Source organism: Neomonachus schauinslandi, chromosome 6, assembly GCF_002201575.2.
Source record: "Neomonachus schauinslandi chromosome 6, ASM220157v2, whole genome shotgun sequence".
NCBI classification, from domain to species: Eukaryota; Metazoa; Chordata; class Mammalia; order Carnivora; family Phocidae; genus Neomonachus; species Neomonachus schauinslandi.
In genome coordinates, this window is record NC_058408.1 from 106,806,991 (window position 1) to 106,832,800 (window position 25,810).

General features: G+C 59.4%; 1 protein-coding gene across 1 annotated transcript in view; it reads left to right on the forward strand.

The window, feature by feature from the left end:
* Nucleotides 1-25,810, forward strand: part of ZMIZ1 (zinc finger MIZ-type containing 1) — a 187,560-nt gene that overhangs the window by 24,607 nt on the left and 137,143 nt on the right. Inside the window, exon 2 of the mRNA XM_021700290.2 lies at nt 16,385-16,464. The gene's annotated coding sequence lies outside the window, so the exon portion shown is untranslated. The remainder of the gene's footprint in view (nt 1-16,384; nt 16,465-25,810) is intronic.

The window sequence follows — 25,810 nt, forward strand, 5'->3', positions numbered from 1 at the left end:
CTGTGCTGCGGGCCTGCTGGGGGTCAGGCCTGAGGCCAGGGCAGGGGGCTGGTGGCATTCCCCACCCCCAGCCGGTCTCAGCCCTGCCTGTCAAGAGATGTGACCCCCCCTTCTCCCTGGGTGGCCTGTGGGGACAGGCCTGCCATTCTAGGGAAGCATCCGAGACACAGAGCCCCAAAGCTGGAAGAGCCCTCAAGACCCTGGCCCACAGACCTTCCCCGAACAACAGACCAAAGGCAGAGCTGCTTCTGCCAACTTGGACCAGAGACCCCCCCTTCTCCCACCCTTTCTCCTCCCTGGATGCCCCCAGGGCCAGCCACGGAGTCCTGCTGCAAAAGCCCTGCTCTGGTATAAGGCCTTGACAGGTCTGCCGCTGACTCACTCAGAGACTCCTCCCGGAGCCTCGCTCGGCTCCCCTCCTGCCCCACATCCGAATCCTGGGCTTGGGGATGCTCCCTGGCTGGGCAGCCACAGTTTCCCAGCAGGCAGCTGCCCTCTGGGTGGGGAGGGCGGAAGGAAAACACCCAACAGAGGCCTGAGGGCTGGACGCAGGCTCCTCCCCCTCCTTCCTCCCCCTCCCCCCACTCTGCTCTCTTCCCATCCAGCATGGCCCTGGCGCGTCCAGGAAGCAGAAAACAAGTGTTTGGAGAAGGCATTCTTCTAGGTGCAGAAAGGCAGGCCCAGTCACTTGTCCTTCAGAGACATGGGAACCTGAGCTGACCCAGTCCCTGCCCTGTTGGGCCACATGACCACCTGACCCACTGTGAGTGTGTGTGTGTGTGTGTGTGTGTGTGTGTGTGTGTGTGTGTGTCCCCGTCCGTCTCTGGTCCAGGAAACCTTAGCCAGTCACGTGGCCGCTTTCCCTGTTTGTCTAAGTAAGCAGTTCAGGCTGGCTGCAGCCAGGAGGCTGAGATGTAGAGCCAGGGGAGGGGGCCACACTGGTGTGGGAGCTGGACATAAGGGTCAGTGGGGACAGAGAGGGCAGCCCTGGGGTTCTTGGGCCTCTAGCCTTGGTGTGGGGAGGCCTGGCCTAGGGAATGGCCCTGCTTCTGATCTCCTCCCCTCCTTGGACCTCTCCTACCTCCATCTGGGCAGAGGAAGTGTTAGCCTTACTGACTACAGGAAATCCTCCCAGCCCTGAAATGTCCTCTGACCAGGAAGGGCTCAAAAAGGCAGAGCCCCAGCCTCACAGAGGGGCATGCGCATGTGCACCCTCCATCTGTCGCATCCCCTGGAGCGTGCTGCTGAGTGCTGGCCCCTCGGCAGGAGAGCCAAGTCAGGCCATCCCATATGCATCCAGCAGGCCACTGATGAATTCAACAGATAGGTGTTAAGCACCTACTATGTGCCAGGACCGGGGCTGGGCTGGGCAAGGAGTAGGGTCTTCTGGAACTTCTGGGGAACCCCCACCCCAGTGATATATTTTCTTCCTGTTGGATGTGCAGGATCACCTTTGATTGCAAAGATCCCTTGCTCCCGTCATGGAGCAGCCATGTCCCTTGGCCACTGCCATTCCAGGAGGATGGGACCCCAGCACCCGCGGGGCATAACCAGCAAGGTACAGAGATAGTGCCTAGTGTCTCACAGACTGAGCAGGTGGGGGGAGGGTCCCCTTCCTCTGCAGTGCTGGGAGCCAGAGCAGATGTAGGCAGAGTGCAGAGGCCCTGAACCCTGGGGACTTCAGGGCCTTCTCTGAAGCACCCTGGGTGGAGAGCCCCAGGGGAAGTGGGCCTCCTCCAGGTTTACCCAGCTGGCTCAGCGTGTCTTAGCTATAGAAGACACAGTCCCGCTGGGACCTGGAGGAGGAGGAAGGCTGTGGGGACCTGTGGGGGCCTGTGGGGGCCCATGGGGACCGTGATTCTGAGAGCCCACCTGGGTTCATGTGCCTGTTTGCCTCCTTCCTCCCTGCTCCTTCTCTTTCTCCTTCTTTCGATAAACATTTCCTGGCAGCCAAGTCTGTGCCAGGCCTGGGCTCACTACAAGACCATCCCTGGCCCAGAGATGCTCCCTGCCAAGCCGGCATCAGGCAACATCTCAGGGTGGACCAAGGATCCAGGCTAAGCTGAAGCCCAGGAGGAAGGCAGCTATTGGATGCCCATCAGGGTGCGACTGACCCCGCAGGCTACCCTGGGCTCTGGGCAAGCTTAGGCATACTTTCCCCAGATGGGCTGACGGCTAAACCCACCAGGTGCCCAGCATGAGAGGCCCAGAGGGCTGGCACCCGGGCCACACAGAGCATTGTCAGACCTTGCTTCTGTTGCGATAGGATTTGGGGTATTCAGCCTGGAAGAGTCCCACAGGCTCATGAGCCCAAGGCTGTTTTCTTATAGCTGGGATACTCCAATTCAAGAAAGGGATAGAAGTGGGGGGCCAACGGGTGAGCTGGTGACACGGGCCAACCATCCTGCCACCCACAACTGAATATGGATCCTGGACAGGGGTGGTTATGAAGGTACTAGGCAAGAGTCCCAGAATGCCCTCGGGCAGTGTGTCCCCAGCCTTAGCTTGCATGCCCCCAAGGTCAGGAAACTCACTATTGCCCCATGGCTGTCTTAGTAACTCTTCCTGGTAACCTGTCCCTTGCTACCCACCAGGCTGGAGTCTGGCTTCTGTCTTCCACCCTGCTCACCTCAGACCACAGGCCTTAGGCTTTCGGCATCCCCAACAGAGTCCTTCCAGGCAGAGCATCAATCTGGGCCCACAGCTGGCCCCATCAGGGCCTGTTTGATTGCAATGATATGGATAAGTCATCAGTGCCGTGCACTGGGCAGCCAGGGTGTGGCCAAAGTGAGCCCCTGCCCTTGGGATCAGACCCATCCCAGCATGGCCCCCAGGGAGGTTCTTAGGCTGCCCGCGGTGCACATGGGAAACCTGGCTCCCAGCTCTGTCCCTTCCCTGGGGTGATCTCAGGCAGGGCCCAGCCCCAGTCAGACCCAAACCACCTCCCCTCTGTGCTCCTCCCCAACACTGAGCTATGAGAGGCCTTTGTCCCTGGTGGGTCTGCGGCAGGCTGGAGGAGTCTTCTGGACATTCTGGCCTGTTTGCTTTCTGAGGCGCCTGTTTGCCCAGCAGTCTTGAGAGAGACCTGGGGTGCTGGGGCTTCCCAAAGCCTGTGCCCTAGGAAACCAGGAGGAGCAGGGTTGGGTGGCTGAGGGCCTTTGTTCAAGCCTTTTCCCCCTCCCTGGGCCAGGCCACCAACCTCGACGCTCCCACCACATCCCCGCTTACGGACAGGTGAGTTTCTGGCTCCTGAGGAACAGGGAATAGGTTGGGTTCACCCGGAGGCCATGGGTGGCCCCACAGCCCTGGGCCAAACCTCCAGCCCCCCTCCTCCCCCCGACCCCTGACACGTGTCAGGATGCAGGCGTGCAAGGCCAGGAGTGGGATGAAGGGCTCGCACCCTGGGTCCGTGCCAGGGTCGGACATGGTGCTGTTCCGGGGTGGGGGCTGCACTGCCCAGCAGGGGTGCTGCACCTTCTGCAGAAGGGGCTCTGCTCCCCCCCTCATCTTTCAGCACCAGGAAGTTCTGCCTCTGAGGCCTGGCAGCTGTCCCCTCTTCAGCTTCTCCCCTTGTCCTCATCCCTCCCTCATGGCTCCTCAAAAGTGACACTACCCCTCTGCCCCGAGTGGGGGAAGGCGGTGATTCGAGGTCCCCCGGGAGGGCCTGATTCCTGCGGCCCCGCTCAGCTGCGCCTGGAGTTGTGCACTGCTGGATAGAAAGCCCACTGCTGCTTTTGTGGAGTCCTTTTGCTAGAAAACAAGTAGCTGGAGGTCTAGAGGTCAGAGGCCAGAGGCCACCGAGCAGGCCAGGGCAGTCTGCCCGCTCTCACCCCAGAAAACCTGAGCGCTTGTGAGGAGCCCACCCCCACCCCACCCCACCCCCCCCCGGCCCCAGGGCCCTGCCTCTCTCCCGGGCCGGGTGCGGCCAGTGGGACAGGAAGCCGGGGAAGGCCTGGAGGATGGGACTCAGGGTGGTCTGGGTCTGAGCCAGGGATGAGGCAAAGCCCAACCCTGGCCTGGCCCCAGGGCCACAGGCACACAGGTCACCCACCCGACAGGAAACCCTGCCCGGCACCCCCTTTGTCCCACCCCATGTTTCCCGCGGGTGGCGCTTCTACTATTTCCCGTGGGAGCTGCTGCCAGGAATCATACCCTCTTGAGAAAGGAAGCCGGACCTCAGGCTCTCAGGCTGCCCTGCCTCTGACCTGCACTGATCCCCTCCTAGGTCCTCCCACGGGTGGAAGCTTCGGGCCCACGCCCATGCCTCACCCCACACATGCTGATGACTTATCTTCTCCCAGACAGTTGGTCACCTTTAGGGACTGGCAAGAGAAACCTCATAGTAGGGTTAGGCCTGGGAGCCCAGAGACCAGGCTTCGTGGTCTAGGATCCACCACGAGCTTGCTGGTGCACTTGGGCAAGCCACTCCACCACTCTGGGCCTCAGCTGTAGAAAGAAAAGGGAGAAGCAGCAGCTCTGCGCAGCTGAGAGCATCCCATGAGAAAGGATTTGGGGGTAGGATAAATTTGTACCCTATAAGGACAACCAGGTTTGGGATTAACTGCCCCGGAGCCTCCATCATGCGTCCCAGACATTGGTCTCCAGCCCAGCCAGGGCACCCTGTCTGTGCTGAGCCCCAGGCAGGGGGAGACGCATGGGTGGCTGCTCGTGGCCCTCTGGCTGATGGGGGTGCTGATGCTGGCATGGCCCCTCTCTGCGTCATCCCAGGCCTAGGGCAACAGCACAGGGGCAAAGCTGGGTATCTGCACCCAGGAAGGAGCCTGCCTTTCTCCCTTCTCCCAGGAGCTGAGTGATGGCGCATACTGGGGTCTCTGCAGAACCCTACAGTGATCAGGCAGGAGGGCTAGGTTAGTGGGCCTGGGGGCCAGAAGCCAGGACGGGGGCAGTGCCGAGGGGCAGGTTGTGCTGCCAATCTCCTGTCTTCCTCCTCCCTCCTGGCAGGTGCTCAGAGGCCTTTGGTTTTCCTTCAGTTGTGATGGTGAGCCTAAGGCGCTCGGGGAGACCCGAGGTAATGGTACTGTGAGCTCTGAGGGCTTCTGTGGTCCTCTGTGGAGGCGCTGCTTTAATGGCCTGTCGACAGACATGCATATCCCCCGTCGCTATGAGTTCACTGCTCCCCTTACCCCCATTTCCTGGGGAGAAAACTGAGGCACAGAGAGGTGAACCAACCTGCTGGGATTTGAACTGGGCAGCCGGGCCCGGAGTCAGTACCCTTGGCCACTGCACTGCCCTGTTTCTCGGGCCCACGGCCCCCTCCCCAAGCCAGGTGCCCACAGCCTACACCCAGCTCAGCATCAGCAGGGGGTACACCCTGGGGTATCACCTGCTCCCAAAGCGGGGCAGAGGGAGGGTCAGGACACCAAGTGAGCAGATCCGAGTTGCTGTGAAATCAGATAGGGCTACACTGAGCTTGTGGACCAGCCGAGAGCTTGTCAGCAACCGGGAAGGTCTGTGGGGCCCTGCCCCTCCCTGTGGTATGGTCACAGCTCAGCCCCAGGGGCCTTGGACACCTCGCCCCCTGAGCCTCAGCATCTGCCACATGGGCCTTTCAGAGCCAGCTGTGAGGAGTCCTTGATATTCTGGGAGCACAGTGTCCGAGCCCCCACAGCCCCTCAGTGGGTGTTCATTTCTTCCCCAGCACATCAGGCCTCTAGCACCAGGGACATTCCTGGCAGCAGGATTAATGTGGGCAGGGGTGCAGAGGTGGGAGACCCAGACATGTTTAGGGAAAGGTTACGGGTCAGAGGTAGGCTGAGGTCTTGAATAAGAGGCTGAAGAGGTAGAACTGAGCCTCATAGACAATGGGGAGCCATGGAAGGCTCTTGGACAGAGGAGTAACGCATTGTCGGGGAGAGGAAGTGGCAGCGGGGAAACCTGACGTGTTCATCCAGGTATGAGGCTCTGATGCAAAAGGAGTCTTGTGGCTAAGAAGGTTGACCCAAGTGGATGGCTTGGCAGGCCTCAGTTTTCCTCCTATAAACCGGGTCCATGGTCCCCAGGGCGCTAGCCATCACAGGCTGGAAGTCCGCAGGGCACTGCAGGGAGGGGCAGGGCATCGGCGCTAATGCGTCTTCCTCTGCACGTCCCAGAGTCCGTGTCCCCGCTCCCGGGGCTGGTCTGGGTTTCCCACCCAGCCCTGGGTGGGGCCCCTCTGCTCCTTCCTCCCTCGGTGGCCTTCTGGTCCTAAACAAGAGGGGCCTGGAGGTTGCAGTGGGCTGTGGGGTGTGAGCCAGGGTGGGGACATTGGCAGTGGGTGGAGTCACAGGATGGGTGGCCATGAGTCAGGAATTGCTGGGCCCATGTGTCATCTGGCTGCGCGCTGTTCTGGCCTCCCTGCACCTTCTGCCTCCTCTCTCCCACCCAGGTCTGTGCCTATGGGCTGCTTGGCTGGGCTGACACTGCTCTGTTTCCGAGAGCTCGGAGCCCAGTCGGAGAAGTCAGGGCACCTGGCCTCCAGGTCCCAGGCTCCGGCAACACTCAGACAGTGATCCTAGGCATGTCCCCTCCCTCCTTGAGCCACATTTTCCCCGGATTGAAGAGTGAGGGTGGGGCTGGCCAGAGGCTCTCAGCCCCCGCTGCACGGGAGATCTAGGGCAGCTTTGAAAAACAGCATACCCCAGCCTGGTTCAGTCACATTCCTGGGGCAGAGCTTGGTTGGGCACCCGTGCTCGGGCGGCCTGTGGTGGGCTGCACTGTCCACGCCGTGGGCCCGCCTGTGGATTCCGGAGCTCGGAGCCTGCGCTGAATCTAGCTACGCCACTTTCTAACACCGTGAGCCGCTGACTTCGTGTCTCCAAGCTTCGGCTTCCTCATCTGTGAAGTGGGCATGCCAGGACCACTCTGTAGAATCGCTGTGGGGACTAAATGGGGTGACCAGTGCTCAGTGTCCGATAGAGCCACGCCTGGGCTGGATGTGGCAGGCGCTGTGCAAGGGGTCAGCTGCTCTGTTCTCTGACCTAAAGCCATATTCACCCTGCGCCTCCCCTCACTGCTCCTTCATGCGTCCGGCAAACATTCCAGGGGCCAGTGCTGGGTGCTGTGGGCAGTGGGAAGAAGACACCCATCATGGGGGCTGGCCTCAGCCCCTCTTGTCAGTCTGTCCAAGGGTCCAGTCCCAGAGGTCAGCTTCTGTCCCAAAGATTGATGGGCACGTAAGAGGTGGCTCCCTTCCAAATCCCTTGAAGTGGCTGGGCTGTGGGAGCCCCTCCATCTGGAAGAATGCAGGGAGACCCCAGACTCCAGGGAGAAGGAGGCCACCCTAGGCTAGTCCTGACGCTTCAGCTGGGAAGCAGCTACAGAGGTCCTCGTACCTCCTGGTGGGGCCCTGGGATGCACTCTGGGTGTGTGATGGCTCCCACAGGGCTGGGCTCCAGGGCTGCCCAGGACGGTAGGGTCAGCCAAGGTCGTCAGTGTATGGGACAGAACGGGAGCCTCCTCACAGCATGTCACCTGGCCTGGCCACATCCTCCATCTCCCAGAATCCCTCCAGCAACCCTGGGGATTAGGCAGACATCATCCTCTTGCTTTACAGATGGAGGATGGGACCTCATGGGATGGGGAGGCACTGGCCCAGGTCACGGAGGGTAAAAGGGCAAAGGCAGGGTCGGAACCCACTTCCATTCGAAGAGGGTCGGGGGGAGACATTCAAGCTTCCCTAGGCAACTGCATGGGTGAGCATCTTGGGATGGGCTGCAGAGAAGCGTAATGATTAACACACCTTTCAACCTCCCTCCCCAGCCTTCCCAGCAGCAACCCTGCAGACCACCACTGGGCGGCCCTTGACGGGAGGACTGGCCATCCTACAAATAGCAAGAGCCCCTGTGGCCTGGCTCCTCCGAGGGCCAGGAGTTGAGCCACGCATTTACCCCAGTTAGACCTCCTCCCTCCCCATTATACCATTGAGTAAACTGAGGCAGGGGTAGGTACAGGGACTAGGCTAAGGCCATGTGGCTTGCAAGCAGCAGAACCAGGATTTCATCTAGGCCTGGGTGACATTAGTGCCTCAGCTCAAACCCGTTACCTCCTGCCAGCAAGAACAGGGCTTTCCTTTGTCCAGCATTTGTAAATCTGGGCCTTGGCCACCACCTCAGACTGGCCTGGCCCCCACGTGGCCAGAATCCCAGGGGGATGCCTGTTTGGGGGGATGTGACTGCCGGGGGCTGGCCCTGGCCCAGGAGAGGGGTCACCAGGAATGCTTGGGGCTAGACGGCATGCAGGTACCACAGGGAGTCCCTGGGCCCTTCAGCCTCTCGACCTTCCCGCCCACCTCCTCAAGTGGAGGGAGCACAGGGCTTGGAGTCCAGGCTGCCCATGGAGCTGCCCAGCCCTGTGCCAAGCATGGATGAAATGTCAGCTCAGCTAATCCTTCAGCCGGTGTTAGCCCAGATAAGGAGACTGAGACCTGGGGGACAGGTGACTTGCTTGTGAGTCCTTAGCTCCTTGGTCCAGGCTCAACACCAGAACTGACTCTCTCTTTGGTTCTCATCTTGGTCTTGGGCCCACCCTTGTTCCTCTTTGGACTTATGTCCCCTCCCCAGTAAGCTGGCAGGCTTAAACTAAGGACTTCCAAGGACTCTTCTGAGAGCCTCTGCCAGCTTCCACTAGTGCTGTAGAAGAATTGGGCTTGGGGCGTCCTAGGGATGGAGATAAGGGGTATTCCCCCAGGGCTCCCCTCAGATGGGCAGTGCAGGACCAGGTGACGGGTGCCAGCCACCCCAAGCAGAGTGGGCAGAGGCAAGAGACAAAGTCCCCAAGAGGGGGCCATTGACGGAAAATTCAATTTAGATCCTCAGCATTGGGAGTGACAATGGGTTGGCCAAGCCCAACTGGGTGTCCCTCTAGGCAAGACCGTAGTTCCTGGCAAGGGAGAGGCTATGCCCACCCTGAAGGGGCTGATGGGAGGGCAGGTGTAGGAGTACCTGGGACAGAGCTGACTCCTAGAGGGTCCCCAGCACCTTTGGCCATGGTATGGAAAGGAATTGGGAGCAGGTGGCCCTCGGGAAGGCCATCTCTGGGGAACAAATCCACTGGACCTGCTCCTGAGTCAGCCCTAGGAGGGGCCTGAAGCCAGGATTCATCCTCACAGAGTCCTGGGTCTTTCTCCTTGTGTGGTAAGAGAGCCGATGTCTTTCCCCAGGCAAGACCCCAAATCTGTGCTTGGCAGCAAACCAAAGCCAGCGATAATAATGACCGTCCCTGTTTACGGAGCATTTCCCATGCACGCGTGGAACTGGCATCATCTTGTTGAGGCCTTACAACTCTGACAGGAGGGACTCCTATCATCCCCATTTTACAGATGAGGAAACCAAAGCCCAGGGAGGCTGTCTCTTGCCCAGTGCCACAGCTCAGGAAGTAGCAGAGCTGAGGACCCTTGTCAGCTATGTCAGAGCCCAGAGCTGCGCCCTGTACCCTCAGGCTATGTTGTGTCCTTGCCCCTTGATTAGAGGAGAAATTATTTATTTGATGCCTCAAAGAGAGGGAAGACCCTTGCCCCTTTGCACAAGCCCAACACCAAGGGGCTGGGGGGCTTGGTGGGGTGAGGCCCACCTGTGTACACTGTGAGCCTGAGCCCCTCTGAGGGGCCGGATGAGTGAACGCTGTCCCTTGGGGCCTGGGCCACACACACTGCTAGTGAGGACATTCTGGCTCTGCGAGGCCTCTCTGGAGGAGGTGCCGCTCCAGCTTGCCCTGGAAAACACAGCAAATCAGACTTGGGCCCTGGGTGAGGCTTTGGAAGAGCCCCCGGGGATGTGTCTGTATGTGGCCAGGGATGCTAGTGCCCCCACTCACTGATGCTACCTACAATTCTCTCTTCAGCCCCAAACTTTCCTCCCACCAAGCTTCTGGGCTTTTGCCCTCCTACCTGAGATACTGCCCAAAAGGATGATGCCCCAGGCCTTCTGTTTTGTTGCCAGGCCAAGGTGGGCACACCCACCCACACTCTGTCCTAGAATTTTCCATCTTTCTGGGTCTTGCCTGCCTCAAATTAGACGCTGTGCAAACACCCTTGGGAAGCATACAGGCTGGCAGTTGTCAGCCTTTGACCCTGCCTTCCCTCTCCCTACCTACCACCCCAACTCTGCTCCTTCTCGTCCTCCTCCAACAGATGGTAGACACTGTCACTAGTTGTTAATAGAAGGAAATGGGTGAATGGATGGATGGATGGAGAGATGGATGGATGGATGAATGGATGGAGAGGTGGATGGTTGGATGGATGGATGGATGGATGGATGGATGGAGAGATGGATGGAGAGATGGATGGATGGATGGAATGAAGGAACAACCCCCCGAAGTCATTTCTCCATTTTCATTAAGGGGAAACCAGTCTCAGATGTTATGAGGGTGGAGAGGGCAGTTCTGGGAGCCCTCCCGTTCTCCAGCTTCTGCTCTTTGGGTCCCCCCCCCCAGTGCCGGGAGTGTCCCCAGGTTTGCTCTGGGCTCCTGGCACCAGAGCTGTCCCCACCTGGAGGCATCTGTCAGGGGCCCGCAGCAGACTTGCCAGGCCTACACTTCATGCCTGAGTCCCTGCCGGTTAGTGATGACACTGGCCTGCCCTTCCCCACCACTACTTGCCAAGATTCCACACTGGAGAGAAGGAGGCGGGAAGCCCAGGGGCCTGGGCTGGGCTTCCCTGGGCCTGGGTGTGGGCAGGCTGTCAGAACAGCTCGGAATACTCTCAGAGGAAGCGAAGACAGACAGGATTATTGAACCTAAGGTAGTTCGGGATTCTCGGATAGCCCTACTCAGGAGTTCCCCAGACCCCAAACAACCACCTACTAGGTCTGCTTTCTTATCTGTTCCTTAAGGACACCTGCAGCTACTGCTCTTTGGTGAAAAGCCTCAGGATTTCAGTGTTAACCCTGAGCACTCGGGCCCCCCGAGCCTCCGGGCTCAACTCTGCTATACCTTGAGTGAGTGGACAAGGGTCTCACAACCAAAGAGATGACCAGGCACTGGATTTTAATTATGCAAGGAGAAGGAAAGAAACAGCATCAAAATGTCTGGAAGTTCAGGAATGGAACGATCACTTGGGGGATGATCAGGGAGGGCAGTGTGGTAGAGGTGATCCACTGGGCATCGAAGGAAGGGGTTCCGACGGGCAGAGATGTTGAAAGTATGGTTGGGGCGAGACAGTGCCCGTTATCTACCATTTTCAGCTTCGTGACCTCTGGTCTCTGCTGAGCATTTCCTCAGCTATAAGCTGGACCTTACGGCTCCCTGGTGACAGGATTATGGTGAGGATGGAGTGGGGCAGCCAGGGCTTCTGGGTTGCTGAGGAAGGGCCCTAACAGGGGCACCTGGGTGGCTCAGTCGGTGAAGCGTCTGCCTTTGGCTCAGGTCATGATCCTAGAGTCCCGGGATCGAGCCCCACATAGGGCTCCCTGCTCAGCGGGGGAGTCTGCTTCTCCCTGTGCATCAGCCTCCCCCTCCTTCCTGCTCTCTCTCTCGCTCACTGTCTGTCTCTCAAATAAATAAATGAAATCTTTAAAAAAAAAAGGGGGGAGCCTAGCAGACTGGAGAATCTGCGTGTTTATGGCAGGCTGAGTTTCTCACTCCACAGGTCCAACAGGTGTGCATGTGCGTGTGTTGGGGCGGGTGACTGGCAGCAGGGGTGAGGAGCTGGAGGCCTGGTGCTGGAGCCCTCAACTGCAGGCTCAGAGGGGGCGCTGGGGTAGTCCAGCCCCCTCCCCCGGTGGCCTGTGGCTAGGTCTGTGCTCTGGCCCAGTCCTGTGCTACAAGATCTGCCTGGGGCCTCCCCTGGTCAGGGTTTGGTCAGAGGAACAGTTCGAAGCTGCCCTTTTTCCTCCTGGCCAGCAGGCCCCCAGTTTCCACGGCTTCTACCAAGGCCCAGGACCCTCAGTCTGGCCCTTCCCCATGGTCTGGCTTCCTCTCCCCCAACCCCCCAGCTTGATGAGGTCAGCAAACATGTATTCCAGGAATGTGGGAGGCGGGGCGGCCAGCCTGGTTTGGATAAACCAGCGCAGTAAATATTTGCCTAGCTCCCGAGCCGGTACCGTCCGCCAGGGGAGGGCGAGGGGCCTGTTCCTAGGGTCGCCTAAGGAGATGCTTTCCTGGGTGGATCTCGAGTCGGGGCGAAGCCGTTTCTCCCCAGTGAGCCTGGGAGCTGGGTCTGAGGCCGCCCCCTGCCTGTGCAGGGCCTGAGACAGGGCCCCTGGCCCGTAGGACCAGGCACGGTTTGGCCCATCTGTAAAATGGGAATAAGAACAGCCCCTGTGGGGAAGGCCAGCGCCACGGGAGCCGGCTCAGGGCAGCTCAGCCAGTGGGCACAGGATAGGCCCAGTTTGGGTGGGTCCCATGTGACCGTGTTTCAGTCCCAACTTGGCCACTTATGACCTTGAGGAATTGCCCCCTCCTTCAGACTTTAACAGCCATCATTCCCTGACCTGCTCTTCCATATGTGGCACCTGGACCCACACACCCATTTTGTCTTAAGCCCTCCCAGCCACCAGAGCATGCTTAGCAGCATGTGACAGGGGCTCTGAACTCGGGCCCGGAGACGGAGATGCCGTCCGGATGGCCACCTGCCCACAGACCACACTGGGCAGTCTACCCCCCTCCCCCGGGTAGCCTGTGGGTAAGTCAGTGCTCTGGCCAACGCAGGGCTCTACAAGGTCAGCCTGCCCGTGGTGGGCTGGTGGGCGAATAGCTGGAGGGGCCACTAGTCCCTGTTCAGAAAGGAGATGAGGATTTAGAGATGCTGAGTGACTTGCCCAAGGTCACCCAATATTAAAGGGCAAAGCAAGGATTCCAGTCCCGCTCTGCCCACCCTCGTCCTTGACCTCACCACCGAGGACAGGACCGGGGCTCCAGCCCAGAATGTGGGTTCTGAGCCTTGGGCAGCTGTAGAGAACAACCAGTCATTTAGCCACAGGCCTGGAGCCGCAGACACAGAGCCGGCAGGGTGCCTGTCATCCTGGATGCCCCGTGGCGCAGACCCCTCTGTCCTCCAGCGAGCCCCGATCAGCCCTGCATCTCTCTGGGCCAGCCCCAGTCAGCTTGGCCTGGTGCCTCCCCTCAAGCCAACACCCAAGGCCACGGCATCCCTGCAGGAGGAAGGGATGGGCAGGTGGGTGTGTTTGGGAGAATGTATCTGGGTCCTGGGACGCTCCCCACCCCACGGTGACCTTGGCCATGTTCCCAGACCCAGAGTTGCCACTCTCCAGCTGTGAGACCTCTGGCAATCCTATCCTCCCTCAGAGCTCAGTTTCCTGCTCTGCAGAATGGGCAGCCGTTCCTGCCCTGCCCTGCCCCTGGGAACTTCAGACAGGCAACGAGAATGCACGCCCCTCTCTGCCCTTGTAGCCTTTGTAGTCAGAGGCTGCCCCTTGGCCAGGTCCTCACCCCCCTCCCCGCCCCTGGAGTGAGAGTCCTGAGCTAAGGATGCCACGAGAGCCCTCTGGGCAATGGGGTTCCCACCCCGTGGGGCCACTGGGCGAGCCCCACCACCCCCCCTCGGCCCTGAGGTTCAGTCCATGCCCCGCCCTGCTGCATGGCACCGAGTGCCTTTGAAGCAGAGAACATTTCCCTGTGGTGGATCTGTGTTGTTTCTGGTGGTGGTCAGGCTGGGAGCAGGCCCGGTGACACCTGGTCCATCTCCCTCCTTCTCCCCCTGGTCTCCAGGGTGCCAAACCCACACAGACTGTGAGCTTCACCTCAGGGGCCCTGGGGCTGGGGCAGCGGGGATGATATCAGCTCCGTGTTCACAGCTCTTCCGTGCCTCTGTGAGCAGTGCCCATCACCGCGGCTGGGGAGCCCGGGTGCCCAGCACTGTCTCTGAGCTGGTCCTCTGGGAACGGGCCGAGCATGGGTGCGGCAGACGGCCTGCCACACATGTCATGGCTGTGTTCTTGTTACTTATTAGCTCCTTGTTACCTGTGTGATCTCAGGAAATTATAGAACCTCTCTGGGCATCATGTGTAAATTGGGGGTGCCAGTTTAGTTTCTGCCTCATAACATTTACCAAAGGTTAAAGAAATATCCCAGGCAGAACCCCAATATGGACTCAATAAAGGCAGGCCCCCTAGTCCTGTCTCTTTTGCAGACTCACAGGGAAGGGGGGGTCATTTCCCAGCCAGGGCCTGAGTTTATATCCTGGTGCAGCCCCCAACCTATCTGTGGACTTGCTGTGTGACCTTGGATACGTCTCTTCCCCTCTCTGGTCTGTGTGCCCCTTTGCCCAAGCCCAACAAAGAGCCTGGGGGGCTGAGGGCACGTGCGTGTATGCTGTGAGCTGGAGTGCCCCTGAGAGGCAGGATGGGCGGGTGTCATTCCTTGGGGCCTGGACGCGGCTCACTGGGTGAGTGAGGGCTTTCCAGCTCTGGCTTCGATCTCAGCTGCCAAAGTCATGATTTTCTCTCTGTCAGCGGGTCTGCAGGCCAGCTCGCCTTTGGGAAAGGCCTGAGCTGTGGGTGGTGGAGAAGCAGGGCGCTGATTCCAGTTCTGCCCCAGCCACTGACTTGCTGCATGAGCCTGCAATGGGGGTGGTCACGGCCCCTCTTCAGGCCTCAGATCCCTCCTCTGGGAAATGGGAGAGCCGGAGTCCGTGAATACCAGGGCTGTGTGTGTTCCCGTGTCAAGTGGTTAGGGGGTTGCCAGAGCCGAAGGGTCGGGGTGGAGAGACATTGTCTTTCCCTGCTGGGGCAGGGAGGCCAGCCCTGGCCTTGGGAGCTTGGGGCTTAGGGGCCTAATGCTCTGGAGCCCAGCACCAGCCCCTGCAAGGTCATTGCTGCCCCAGCTGACCTACCCGGAATGCTGCCTGCGTATCCAGCACTCGTGTGTGCTCCCTTCTACAGTTCCTACAACGATTTGAGGGAGGTTCCCATCCCGCAGATGAGAAAACTGAGGCACAAAGAGGTTTAAGAAACTTACCCAAAGCCACATACTTGGTAAGAGGGGTGAAACCCAGACTTGAAACAGCCACAGCCCACGCTTGTCTTCCCGGGTGTGCCTGCCGGCTGCCCAGTACAGTGGGCCGGGTCCGAGGCCTCCCGACGGCCCCCTGGCATGTGTGGGAGCCCACGATTCACGTGGCCCGCGCGCTCCTCCTTCCTCTGTCAGCCATGGGGCTCACCCCGAGAGGCACTCGGCCCACAGTCAGGTTTCCCATTTCTTAGAGGACGCACAGCCCCGGAGAAGTATGGCAATTGCCTGGAGCCACCCAGTGAGGCGCCCCCGTCGCTGGGACTCGAATGTGAGGCTCAGTGGCCCATGCCTTGTAGCCAGGGCTCCAGAGAAACCCACCTGCTGGGCCTCGGGGTCGGGTCGTCCGTGATCCCTACGGGGAGCAGAGCAGAGCGAGGAGTGCTGGTGGCCCTTGAGGAGATGGGCGAGCGGGACCCCTCCCCACCCCGTGAGGGCAGTCGTGCCCCAGCAACAGTGGGGGGCAGGGGTTCTCCCTCGCTCTGTCGTCTCCCCGAGCCCCGTGCACCAGCAGTTCTGGCCACTCTGCCTGCTATCCCCTCTGCTACGAGACCCACCGTCTCCAGCCTGGACCCCTGGAACAGACTCCACACCGGTCTCGCTGCCTCCTCCTGTCCCTGCCGAGCCCTTCTCAGCCCGCAGCCACAGGATCTTCTCAAATCAGAACTAGGGTCATGTCCCTCAGCTGTTCAGACTCTCCTGGGGCTCCTGTCCACCTCTCAGTGATTGGCCATCCACTTGACCCCCACTCGCCTCACCTCTCCTTCCCTCACCTCCCCTACCACCCACCCACTCTCAACTCCTCCCCCTGAATCCAGGCTTTTTTCCCTGTTTTCAAGTCTTCTCATATAGTGTTCCCTCTGCCTGGAATGCTGTTCCATGCATCTTGGTCTGCCTCTCTCTGGCTCATCCTTCAACTTTACTTCCCCAGAGAGGCTCCCTGAACCTTGAGTCTGTGTTGTGTAGCGCCTATAACTCGTTCTTTCTAGTTATGTAGTGTCTAATTATCACAATCCCTGCAAGGACAGGAGCCACCATCCTATTCACAGCTCAGGGTGGTTGTTCATGGTTTCTTGAGCAAATGAGTGAATGCCGAGTGCTTCCATCTCCATATGTCCTCAGATGCTCCTAGAAACCCTGAGAGGGATTGTGATCCACTTGTCAGTTTGACAGGTGAGGCCAGGAGCATATCCACATAGGTGGGAACTGGCTGATGTGGGGTGTCGGGGGGCTGCTGAGTCAGGGCACCCCATCCTTGTGCACCTCGTCCTCTCAGGCCCTCTGATTCTCTGTCTGTCAAATGGGGATGACTGGGTTTGGCTGGCAGTAAACTTTCCAGTAGGTGGGCGGGTGGGCAGTGGCGGCCCAGTCAGTTCCAGGCCCTGCAGTGAGGGGCCCCTCTGACCACCCCTTCCTATTGCAGCAGGATGGAACTGGAGTGAGGCGGAGGGGCTGAGCACTGCTGACCAGACGTGGGACGCTGGTGGTTCGCGGGTCACTGAGGTAGGTGTGCAGCTGGGCTCGTGGGGGCAGGCTTGGCCCGGGTGCTTGGAGAAGGGGTAGGCATGTCCTGAGTGGGGAGTGGGTGCTGGCCCTGGCATCCTGCACCTCTGCCTGGGCCTCCATCCTCATGGGTGGCATGGGGTGCAGCCACCCTGGCTTAGACCTCCTCAGCCCCCAGAAGGGCCCCCCAGAGGCCTCTAAGGCCTGACCTTTCTCTGGAGTGGCTGCCAGGGCAGGGGGTGGGGGAATGCAGCCAGGCAGGGGGGCAGGTTTGGTGTCCCCAGCCTTGACCCAGCAGCTCTGTCTGTACCACACAATCTCATGGCGCATGGGCCCCATCTGCTGAGCAACATGGCGGCCACGCAGGAGGAGGCCTGGGTGAGCAGAGAGGCCTGTTTGCTGGGAGTTGTGACTGCCTGCCCCCTTCTCTGCCACAAACACACCCAGGCGCACACACAGATCTCTGGGCTCTGGAGTCAGAGTGACTGCGTTCAAATCCTGGCTCTGCCACTTGCCCACCGTGACCCTGTGCGGTTTCTCGGGGCCTCGATTTCCCCGTGTGCAGAAGAGGGAGGGGTTCACAGCACCTGCCCCCCAGGTGCGCCTGCACACCTGGTACCAGTTATGCGTGCAGGAAGCTAGGTCAGCATTCTTGTCCAGGATGCGGGGACCCTTCCTTCTTTCCGGACACCTCAGTTCCCACCAGCCCCTCCTCCCTGAGCACACATCAATGCCAGAATGGACACAAACTGGTCGTGCACCATAATGAGAGTGTTGGGGCTCCCCAGGGAGCTCCTGAGAGTAGCTGGAGCCAGAAGGTCCTGGGGTTGAGCCTCCCGGCCCTGTGCTGGCCTGGACGCCGGCGTGTCTCATCACAGAGTGGCATTTCAGGGTTGATCACACTTGGCCCCATGTCAGAGGGTGACCTGTGTAATCCCTCTTTACTCTGCAGCTCCCAACCCAGAGATGAGAGGCCTTCACAAAAGTGCTGACTTGGGCCAGGGCCCTTTGTCCCAAGGCTCTGGGGCCCAGTCAGGGGAGGCAGAGTCTTTGGTCTGGCATGAGGCCTCACCCAATCATCTCCCTGCTGCCCTCAGCTCCTCTCCTGAGGCCCCTTGTGCTCCCAGGTGCCCAGACACAGGGCCGGGCGAGGCCTGGGATGCTCCACACTACCGTCGGGCTCTGGAACCAGGGAGCAGGGCGGCAGGAGATCCCAGCTCCCCGCTCTCAGCTCATGACCTTGGGCTGGTCCTTTCACTCCTGTGAGAGTGAAGCCAGTATTCTCATCTGAAAATGAGGATAATTATACCAACACTGCTGAGAAGGCCATTATGGGGGTGCTTGGAAGCCTGAAATATTTTTAAATGTTAGAGCTTAGTGAGAGTCTACTGTGTACCAGGCACTACGCTGCTTAAATACATATTTCTCCCCGCAGTAATCCCGTGAGAAGGTGTGTTTAGTGTGCCTCGTTCTCCAGAGGCTCAAAGTGGTTAAGAAACCCATAGAGCTGTTAAGCAGTGGCATGGGGATTTGAACCGTGGAATTAAGTGGTCCACGAAGCCGTAGAGCCCGGGGGCTGAGCCACTGGCAGGCCCGAGGTGGGCGCTCAGGAACCCAGCCCCCTTTCCGCCTGGCGCCTTTGCCCGGCCCTCTAAGCCTGGCTGCCCTCGGGAGCCAGAGGGTGGCCCCCGAAGTCTGGCAGCCGCCCCTCCCCAGAGGGCCTGCCAGCAACTCGATAAGGCTAGGGGAACCCACTGCTAATTGTGGGGTAACCTCTGAAACTCTCCTTCATGGTGGGTTCTCTTCTCGGGTGTTTTTCAAGGTAATTCATTCCCTTTCCAGAAATTGCCAGTGGCAGAGCATTAGGCAGCTGGCAATTAACCATAGGAGAGGCTTGGAGTTTAGTCTTTAAAAAGAAAAAAAAGAGAGAAGGAAGACTAGAAAGCCTTGATGGAAAAAGAAAAGGAAAGAAAACCACTCCAAGGCAAGGGTGGTAATCAATACCTCAGTGTCCTAGAAATGGGGGGGGGGGGGGGGGGGGGCGGCCAGGCTGCCCCTCCCTTTTCTCCTGGGGCTGACAGATGCTCAGAGCCTGCAGCAGCGTGTGTGAGCTCTGCCCCTCGCCCGCTGCTCCTTGGGCCACTTGGAGCAAGGCACTGCCTCTCCTTGGACTCAGCTTTGCCGCCTGTAAAATGGGTGAAGGGCAGGTGTCAGACTAGAAAAGAAGATTAAATGATTTGTTCACCCCTGCATCCTGGCGCCCGGCACAGGGTCGTTGCCCAGCTGATGTTTTATTAACTGAGTGAGGAAGTGAATGAACGAATGATTTTCTTGGTCCCCATCAGCTGTCACAGTCGAGGAGATGGTATTGCCTCTAGGACATTGTTTCTCTAGTTTTGTTATAATTCCGAATGACAGCCCGAGTGAGGGGCCAGCTCTGCCGTTTTGCAAACTCCTGATGAAAGGACACTCTTGCCCAGCAGACTCTGGTCGGCAGAGCTCAGGCCCCTCAGTGGCAACCACGCTGTCTCCCTGGCATCCTCGGGTTCAACTTTCCAAGAGTCTGAGCTGTCTGGAGATTTTTTCTTTTAGTTGCCTTCTGGGTGGGTAGTGGGTTCCTCATCACCAAAAGTATGCAAGCTGGGACTGCACAGGGCACTCAGGCGGCAGACTGGGCCGGGGTGGGGGGTGGGGGTTGGCGCTCAGAGCATTCCTGGGTTTGAGAGAGAACATGAGGTTCTCCAGGGTGGACACAGGGGAGGCTGGACCAGCAGACAGGGGAGCCCCTTCCCAGAGGTCCCCTGGGGAGGGCTGGAGGAGGCCGCTGAGAAGGGGAGTGGTGGCCCTGCAGGACACCTACGCTTTGGTGCTTATTCCCTCTGGGGGTAAGGAGGGGGGTGTCTCTTTGTCTCTTTCTAGATGGTTCTCTCTGTGTATGTGCCTCTCTCCTGCCCAGCTCCCCTGTCTTCTCACATGGGCAGTCCCGCTCTGCCTCCTTAGCTCACCCACTTTCTCCCTGTCCAGTCACATCCACGGCTCCCCCCGGAGCTCCCTCTGGAATTCCTTTCTGAGCCCAGGACCTTCTCACGTCTGCTCTCCTTACCCTCAGAGGCACCCCTAGCCAGGAGTCCCCGCAGACATCTGCTCTGTGTCATCGCCTCTCTCGTCCCCAGGACCGAGCAGACCTGAGAATTCCCGGGCTTCCAACCTGCCGCCCTTGGCCTTGTTCTTCCAGCTCTGGCAGCGCCCGGTTCCCTCCCACCCTGCTCTTTGGAGGGATCTGAGCCAGTGCCCCCCACTCCCAGCCTTGGGGGCAGCGCACTGTGTGTGGCCCATCCCCAAGGCCCCACCATGCCACCCTGTGCTGTCCTGGGCACATGGGCCTTGGCCACAGGCGAAAGCAGGGAAGCGAGAGGGGGCCTGTGGCCACTAACAGGGGCACTTGGAACCTGGCATTTCCCTCCAGCACTCATAAAACTCCGGCTATAATTAGAAGTGAGGTGTCCAGGAGCTGGCTGCCTGGCGGGAGCCCATGTATGCTCAGGACGGAATAAGCTGTCCTCTCCGGAGGGGAGAAGGAAGCGGAGGGTGGACTCCCAGAGAACCACGGGCTGGAGGGTCTCCGAGGCCGGCGGAGTAGGCTGGTGTGTTCTGGTGGCCAGGCGCCTCCATTCCTCTGGACGTCCTCTGGGAGCTCCCTCGGTCCCCATCCCTGGCCAGTCAGTCTTCTTGGGAGCACCTGCGGACCCCGCCTGGCGTTGGAAGCCACCACCATCTGCCCCCGCCTCCTCGCATGGCCCCATCACACCCCAGCTGTCTGCCAGCTTCACTGCGCCACCCCCTCCCCATCTTCGTCACACGTCCCCACGGCCACACCAAGGAATTCTGCCTTGAGAGCCCTCCACCCTTGTTGCTGCGTGGCCTGAACCTTTTGGAGCCTTCCTCAAGCCTGCTTCCTCCGCAAGGTCAGACGTGGCCTCCTGCCCCCCCGGGCCCCACGGCCTCCACTCCCCAGAGGCCCTGGTCATTTCCTCCCTGAACTCTTCTGAACTCGAAACCCTCTTTATGCTCTTAGGCCCTTCAGAGTGCTCGCCAGACGGCCTACCACCTCGTCTTTTCTTTTGTCTTGATTATGTATCGGAAGGATGACATACTGGCTCGTTTACACTCTGTTTTCCTTTGAAACCTGGTGGTTATTTAATACCCACACCACATGCAGACTCGTGTTCAGTTGCCACGTGTGGTTTCCTCATTTGTAGGAGGGGAAACTGAGGCTGAGGAAGGAAATCTTGCAGATGAGAGTCAGCAGAGTGAGCGCCTTCTCTGTAGGCCAGGCTGCCACTGTCCTGCCGTTCAAAATAGGACAGGGGCATGCCACACTGGTTATAAAGGTAAACTGAGGCAGGCAGGACTGTGGCCAGTACCTAGGCAACCAGACCTCAAGAGGAATGGAGGGAACATGTTATGAGTTCCATTCCCCTCACAGTAGGTTCCAGTGTTCCTGGTGCTTCCCTACCTAATCCCCAAACAGCCCTAGACCAAGGGGACAGTCACAGGCTGTGCCTTATGGGGATCAGCGCTGCCCCTCATCACTCCAGACACAGCATGCAGCCTAGAACACTGGGGTTCAGGGGGTGAGAGCACCCAGCTCCTCCCGGGAAGAGAGGATACCCCTGTCCTCCCCTCCCTCCCGCACCACCCAGGCTGCAGTCTGAACTGCAGAAGGGCCCAAAGTGTGTGTTCCTGGGAACCCGGAGGATTCCCACAGGGTGGGGAGATGCCTGGGGCGGGGCTGGCTGCGGGAGGGGGAGGAGGGCGTTGTCTCCCCAGAGCCTGGCCCCGCGCCTGCCAGCCTGGAGGGACCTCTCAGGAGCGCACAAGCAGCAGAAGAGCCCCTCGGGAGCCAATTTTTGCCTTTAGTACCCGCAGCCGCCTCCGGCTGCACTTTGCGGCCTCCCCCGCTGACAGTCGGACTCTTGTCTGCCTCTGGTCAGGCATCATGGCAGGAAGTGTTGGAAGGTTCAGGTGCTGGGCTTGTCCTCCCCCCGGCTGGAGTCACTGCCCTCAGGGGCTACCTCCTCCCGCCCGCTGGGGGCTGCAGAGCTTGTGTGGGCTGAGCTGGCCCAGTGAGACCCATCTGTCTCCTCCTTCAGCCCCACGCGCCCTTGGCTTTTCCTCGTGTCTGCCCCCCCAAGCCAGCCACCTGCTGGCTGTCCGGCTGGACCGGGAGTGTCTCGAAGGCTCAGGGCAGACCGAACTGTGTCCCGGGCCCAGTTCCTGGCGTGCCTGTGCTGAACAAGCAAGGCAGCGGGCGCTCAGCCTGTGTGCCCTCGGCTCTCTCTGCGGATGGCAAGGAGATCTTTTTTTTTTTTCTTTAAAGATTTTATTTATTTATTTTGAGAGAGAGAGAATGAGAGACAGAGAGCATGAGAGGGAGGAGGGTCAGAGGGAGAAGCAGACTCCCTGCCGAGCAGGGAGCCCGATGCGGGACTCGATCCCGGGACTCCAGGATCATGACCTGAGCCGAAGGCAGTCGCTTAACCAACTGAGCCACCCAGGCGCCCCGGCAAGGAGATCTTATCCGGTTTGCCGGTTCTTTGTGGACAGGCTGGGCTGTGTTAAGAAGGATTCTGAGGCTGTGTGTAGGCTCTCTGTGGCAGATGTGTTGTGTGCTGCCTGCTACATGTTTGTCCTTTCAGCCCCAGCTCCCTGGGCATCGGGTCTAGCTGTCAGGTGTCTCAGGTCTGGGCTGTGGCCAGTGGGGGCACAGGAAGGAGACAGTGACCTCAGTGGGGCCCTGCAGGTGTCCGTCTGCCGGGGCTACTGGGCAAACTGCCCCAGAAGAGAAGCTTCCAGAGCCCTGGGGTCATGGGGACCACATAACTCCCAGAGAGCTGACTGGGGAGCACTAGCCCCAGGCCCCCCAGTCTGGTTAATGGGAATCTGTGAAAGCTTTTCCCTCACATCTGTCTTTCCTGTTAAGTGCTTCTCACCCTTGTTCGGTTCCGGTTTGGGAAGCAGCACATCTTGCCTCACAGCTGTTTGGGACCCTCCACTGCTTCCCTGAGGCTCTTTGGGGGCCTCTTTTGGAGCCTGTGGGAGCATCTCTGCTTCATAACCCCCGTGGAATGCTCCCATGCTGCCCCCTCCGTCTGGCCCACACTCTGGTTGGCCAGTGAGACAGCCTAGTGTGGGACAGCTCTCACTGGGTGGCCCCTGGTGAGCTCTCTCTCAGCCCCACCCCGAGCCAGACTCCCCACCACAGCCAGCCCCTAGACCCTTGTCCTTGTCACCACCTGGGGAGCCAGCCCCCAGACACCCGTCCTTATCACTGCCTGGGGAGCCAGCGCCCCCTGTGCCCCCATCATCTCTGTCCCCAACAAATGCCCTCTCAGCCGAGGTTCCCAGCCACCCTCTGCCCAGCAGCTCTAGGGTGGCCAAGGGTTGAGTCAGGAGAACTTTGATGAACTAAAACCTGTAAATAATCCAAAGCATTTTTCTCTGCTTGTGGAAGAAACACAATAAAAACCCTTGCATCCTTTAACCAGCTTAGCCTGTCCCCAGTCATAACTACAGGAGGGCTGGTCAGGGTCATCCCATGCCTGCCGGGAGCTCCTCTCGCTGCTGCTTGCACACCTCCACCGCTGGAGAGCTCACCACCTCACATAAGGGTTTGTGCGTGCATGTGAATTTCAGTGTGGGCAGGGGTGCAGTGTGACATGTGGTTAAAGCATGGGTTTCAGGAACAGATGGTTCAGGGTTCAAGACCTTGCTCTACTACCTATCAACTGGGTGAGTCTGGACAAGTTACTACATCTCTGATGCCCTCTGTTAGGTTATAGGTGAGGAAAATCTATAAACGGGGAGAAGCCTGCCTGCAAGGGGTGCCATGGGGCAGATAGGCAGAATAGCTGGGTGGCACCAGTCTTCTCTGGAAACGGAGGATGGATGCCCTCAGGGAGCTGCCTCCCACCCCTCAGCACTGGAACATCTGCCCGAGGTTGACATCGAGTCTGGTACCCAGATACTTCCCTCCCCAGGGATACTGGCCTCCCAGGTGTTCTCAGGAGCTCTCCCATGGAAACTTTCAGGATGGTACTTCAAGATGGAGGAGACACGGTACTTCCCCAAAGTGCCAGTGTCACCAGGGGCACTGGTTCAAATGCAGATTCTCAGGCCTCTCTCTTGAAGTCTGCTTCTGTGGGTCTGGGACCCAGGGCTCTGAATTTGTAACAAGTGCCCCATGATCAGGCCAGTCTGGGACACACTGAGGCCTGTAACGGGGAGCTGGCCTAGAGGTTGGGCCCTGGACGGTGTCATAGCCTCACTGATTGAACTGGGACAAAGCTGTCCATCCCTGGGGCTGAGTTTTCTCACGAATACACCAGGGGTTCCGGGCTCTTCCTGCTCTTCTAAGTCCGTGCTAGTCAGAAAGACATTCCCTGGGGGTCCTTTCTGCCAGGATCCCTGAGGCAGACCTCTGGGTTGCAGCCCCATTCCTTCTGGCCACAGAGCACTCGGGTCATCAGCCGCCTGCCAGCCCCAGAGCCCCAGGGACAGAAAAGCTATTCCCTGGGCGCGATGTGCCACTGAGTGGCGGTTCCCGTGGGCCTTCCAGGAGGCCTTTAGATCATCAGGCATCTACTGAGTCCACTCAGATCTGAAATCTCTTCTGGAAGCTGAGAAGGACCACTAACATGGAGCCGGCCAAGGGAGGCAGTTTGGAGCGAGGTCATCTGGCTCCTCTGAGAGGCACTGGAGCTTTATTAGTTAGCATACATGGAAGCCTGGAGTGTCAGAACTGGAGGGCGGCCCTGTGGAGCCCCTTCCTTTTATAGATGGGGAAACTGAGGCCCTGGGTGGAAAATGACTTGCTAGGTCACCCAGGGAGAAGTGAGGTGCAGTGCTGGAACACAGAATTCTCGGCTTAGAGACTGGTCTCTGGACAGTGCCTGGCCACCCACCACACCTCTCCTTGGGCCCTCTGTCTGGGATGGATGGCCCCACCGGAGCCTGAGCCCTACACCAGCCTCTGCAGCTTGTGGGAAGAAATGGGGCCGTATCAGGACAGGGACCGAGGGGCTGCCTGCTCCTGAACACTGGGCCCTTCTTTGACCTGCACTGTCAGCCTAAATCAACAGCCCCTGCTCGGCTCCCAGCCCTCCCACCCCAGCCAGGACAGCCCCCACGGATAGTTTCCAGGAATATGCACGCTGAGGGCAACATGATCCAGAAATGAAAAAGGCTCTCACTCCCTGGCTCTCTCCCATTTTCCACTCGCTGGTGCTCAAGGGAGTTAATAAGCAGAGGTGAAAACGCCAGCCCCGTCCTAATGAGACCTTGTTGGAGGCGGCTCGGGCCTGGCAGGTGACAGAGGAGGAATTATTCACCATTGGGGCGTTCACCCTGCCCACCCCCCACCTGGGATGATGTCAGGACCTGGGGCACAGAGTCTGGGCTGTGCTGTCACTCAGATGAGGGACCGGGGCTCCTCTGACCACTGGTATCCAGCTCGCACGGCCAGCCTTGGGTGTGGGCCGGGGTGGGCAGCTCAATCTCCTCCCTGGGCCGGGAGCCCAACCAGGCCCTCTGTTCCCACCCGGCGCCTGGTACAGGACCCACCTCGAGTCCTTTGCATAAGCCAGCCCCTCCTCCCCACACTCTCCATCTGTAGTCAGTAAGGCAGCAGTATTTAGTAATCACCTACTGTTTGCATGGATCTATGCTCAGCTCTTGGGGAGATAAGGCAGCCGAAGACCCTGTGCTAGCCCCCAGGTTGGCACAGTCTAGGCCAAGGATTGCCCGCAAGGAGGAGAATTAGTCACACACCGTGCCCTGGGGCCAGGCAGGTGCTGAGATCAAGGAGAAAGAGGCCTTGGGAAGTGTGAGATATGGAAGGCTTCCTGGAAGAGGCTGGTTGGAGCAGAATGACACTCTAAGAATTTCAAGGATGTCAGGTGGGGCTGAAGGAGAGACAGGAAAAGCACAGCCTCAGGTCAGGGTATAGCCCCGACCAGGACCCTGGATGAGTGCCTGCTGCGTATGTGAGTGTACGTGCAGCGTGAACTCCTGCTTGGGGTCGGGGGTGGGGCGGTGACCAGGGTGATGGCATTTGTACCAGAGCACCAGTGGCCACACACCTGGGCCCTCTCCTGTGGCCCCTGGGGCTGGCTTTGAGGCAGCCCCAGGCTCAGACCTGGTGCCCTGTAGGCCATACGCCTATCGAGTGAACGAGCGCACAGACTAGCTGTCCCTTCATTGTTGGGGGGCGCTCGTGCGTGCGGTGGCATGAAGAGTACATGGCATTCGCTTGGCTGTCTGATGAGAGAGAACCCAGGTCACAGCG